This window comes from Myotis davidii, unplaced genomic scaffold (assembly GCF_000327345.1).
Source record: "Myotis davidii unplaced genomic scaffold, ASM32734v1 scaffold168, whole genome shotgun sequence".
Taxonomy (NCBI): domain Eukaryota; kingdom Metazoa; phylum Chordata; class Mammalia; order Chiroptera; family Vespertilionidae; genus Myotis; species Myotis davidii.
In genome coordinates this window covers 1,636,888-1,640,821 of record NW_006383016.1, presented here as the reverse complement: position 1 = coordinate 1,640,821, position 3,934 = coordinate 1,636,888, and positions in this window count along the sequence as shown.

Sequence of the window (3,934 nt, the reverse complement as noted above, 5' to 3'; positions counted from 1 at the left end):
AACCTCGGCAGGAACACCCGAGGACACAGATGCCCTCGTGGTCCCAAGAGATGGTGCCCTGGACCGGTGTACCTTCCTCTGTGCCCTTCCCAAGGGCATCGTCAGCCTCAAGGAGCTTCTAGACTCTCCGTCAGGGAATGGAGTACATGAAGGGAACTAATCATTCTACTTGGTGGAGAGGCCTGTCCAGAAAGCTTAGAGGGCGGTGCTCCAGGGGACCCTGACAGAAGTGCCATCCTGTCCAAGGGTGGGGATGAGCATGGGGAAGAGTTAGCAAGGAAAGCAAAGATATGCAAGGGACAGTCGTGGAAATGCCAGAATTGGGCACAGCTGGCCTTCAAAGGAGTTGCTCACCGACTTGGATTTCACAAAGCAGGATTTTAAAAAACAAGTAATGTCCAAAGACGGATGCAGAAAAGGAATGATTCTCTATTATCATCTTCATTTCATAAAAGAAACAGCAGTTTAGCTGACCAAGGGCATTGTCTCAGAATAAAGGACACAAATGACAGGGTGTCTCTGTAATTTTCCTCATTTTGCTGCAGACCAATGGCAACGATGTCATGAGCTGGCGCAGGTCTGCACTTTGGGGCCGGGTCTCCACAGAGCTCAGGACAGGTGTTCCCTCTCCAAAGAGGCGAGCAGCTCTCTCCTGCTTCACGCTGGTGAGAGATCCGGAAGCACTCAGGCTGGTCCGAAAGGAGGCCAGTGTGGCTGCGAAGTGCATGCGCTTCATTTGCCACAGGCTGCCCGGCCTCTAGGCCCCTGCGTGGCCTGACAGTGACTCGTTCCAGTGATTTCAGTGTCTCTAGGCTGAATGTAAACTCATAAACTATTTTAAATTACTGTGCATGGATTCAATAGAAGGAGCTGTTATAAATTTCATGTACAAGGAATTTCTACTACAAGTGAAAAAATGTTTAAGTTATAGGTTAACAAAAATATGATATTAATTATACAGAATAATGTAATAAATTGTGTAAACAAAGAGAAACTACATCCAAATGTTAACAGCAACAGGCCTGGGAGGAGGGATTATCAATGTGCTTTATGTTTTATGTCTTCTAAATTTTCTACAATTTATGTTTGTATTTTTCTATATCTTCATTTTCTACAATACTTCAAAAAACAGGATAAAATGTATTTGCTTTTAGAATTTTGAGGGTGAAAACTGAATTTTTAAGAAACACAAGTTGAAATTGTTATAAATTGCCACAATGCAGCAAAGGTTCACAATAATACTCTTAACTAGTAAAAAACAAACAAAAAAAAGAACCGCAGCACATGTGGGCATTTACTTACTAATCATTTTTCTTTCTGCTTTAGGATATCAGGCACATTATGATTTTACCTACAGATTCCCCCCCAAAACAAATCAGCAGGTTCTCGTCTTTATGCGGGTTCATTCTGACAGGATGAAGTGAGTTTCAATTTGACTAATTATTTCATCACGTAGAGGTGAGACCCAGCCAGAGCTGTTGATTAAGCAAATGATCTCTTCTACTTAAAAAAAAAAAAAAAAAAAAAAGGCTACAGAGATCAGCTCCTGATGAGTTTAAAAGGAAATGAATTAGATTCATAACACGTTGTCAAACCTCCTCTGTATAGTACTTTCCCAGAGTTAACCACATCACTTCAACAATTTACTACAATTCATCCAGATACTTTAAAAGTTCTACATTTAGTATAAAGTCCTAAAGTATGAACTGAAAAAAGTGGCTTGATTTACTTCTCATGAAACTTTGCATCTAGTTCCTGGTCTGAGTAAGCTGCCCTCTGACCCACTGACACCCCACCCACCAGTGACTCCAATATGCTCACCCCCATTAGCACATCCCTTTTCTCCAAGCTTTATTGCATTTCCTCCAATTCTTACTAAATGCTTACTCTATGCAAGACACACTATTAGTGTCTTCTATCTCCCATCGACTCAGACGAAGGGGAGAAAAACATCAGAGGCCATATAGGTAAAAATAAATCTTGTTTTAGTCTTCCTTTGTAAAAGAGAAAGATAAAAATAAAAACTCTGACTCAGGAAATACAAGAATAATGGAATAAATGTGGCAAATTAATAAAGAAAAACAGATGAGGCAGCAATGATTGAAGAAAGGTTATAGATACAGGAAAAAGAGGAAGGTAGAAAGTGTGAAAAGTGGAGACAGTGAGAAAAATGACAGAGTGAGAAAGCCCAGAAATGATACACAGATAAAACTAATACAGCTATACAAAGATTACTGTTGAGACTAAATGTTTTTTGCCCTAGTTCTGTGGTTGGCAAACTGTGGCTCGCGGGCCATATGCGGCTCTTTGGCCCCTTGAGTGTGGCTCTTACTTACTAAGCCTTAGGAGTACCCTAATTAAGTTAATAACAATGTACCTTCCTATATAGTTTAAATTTAAAAAATTTGGCTCTCAAAAGAAATTTCAATCGTTGTACTGTTGATATTTGGCTCTGTTGACTAATGAGTTTGCCGAGCACTGCCCTAGTTGGATTGGCTCAGCAGATAGAGTGTTGGCCCACGGACTGACGGGTCCTGGGTTCGATTCCAGTCAAAGACATGTACCTTGGCTGCATACTCCATCCCTGTCCCCAGAGGGGCTCTGTATGGGAGGCAGCCAATCGATGTGCCTCTCTCCCATAGATGGTTTCTCTCTCTCTCTCTCTCTCTATCTCTCTCTCTCTCTCTCTCCCCCCTCCCTTCCACTCTCTCTAAAAATCAATGGAAAAATACCCTCGGGTGAGGATTAAGAAAACAACAACAAAAAAGACTAAATGTGTTTTAAATCTGTGTTGCATTTTCACAAGTACAGAGAAGTATTATGTAGTTTCTTAGTTTTTAAAATTTATAAATCATGTAAAAGGTTTAGGAGCTATTTGGCTAATTTCCAACTTCAAGAGGCCAATTTCCAGTTTATGACAATTTTGCCTTTGAAGCAAAGATGGAGAAAAATGCTTCGGCTGAGAACAGTCTGGGATTACCTCCAACCAAACTGTACAGCCCAGGATTGCCAGGCCAACCACACACCCACCCCTGCAACATAAAAAATAGAAGAAAAACCAACCTACTGGGCAAGGGTCAGCTCCCTTCTCCTGCACTTCCCTCTGCCATATGCGCCCACTCCCACCAAGCACTAGTCCATGGAAGCCAATGCAACCTGCTCTTCCCACAGCCCCGTCCCTCTGCATGCAGTCACCCACGTGGAAATGTTGGCCCTTCTCATGTCATTCCTCTTTCTCTAGACCTTGCTCAGGGGCTGTCCGTGCTGCAAACCTAACACCATTGCCCTAGGAGCAGTGTGGAGCCAGCAGTAACCCCCAAAATGAGACTGTGTATGCTCATCTTGGAGCTCACAGTTCCCAACACTGTATCAGCCAGGGAGTGGCGCCTAGAAAATGGGTTGATCAAATAAAATTAATTAAATGAAAATGTCTGGCTCTTTTGCAAACAAATTAAATTTAGATTAAAAACATGACTTTTATACAAAAAAATGGTAACAATGTTTTTCACAAAATGTCTTTTCCTAAAGTCTACATTCACATCATGATTTTTTTTTTAAAGAGATGACTAACTTTTCTATTGGGGAAATTTTCATTATTAATATCCTGAGGGATTGTTCAATTCTAGATGGAGATACCAGGAAATTCTACCTGAGGCAAACTGGCCCAGTGCGATCTCCATTCTGAACCCACATTAACCCTTTTCAGTCCAACGTCGAGGCTGACTCGAAAGACCAGTTTCAAAAGATACCACACTATGAAATGTTTTAAAGAATAAACTCTTGGATTGAACATACTTAATAATATAACCAATGAATTTTTGGTTTAAACTTTAACATAAGAACATTAAAAAATTCAACATTCAATCCTGTCAATTAATTTGGACCAGACTGTTTGAATTCCAAAAATAAAGTTGGACTGCAAAGGGTTAAACCA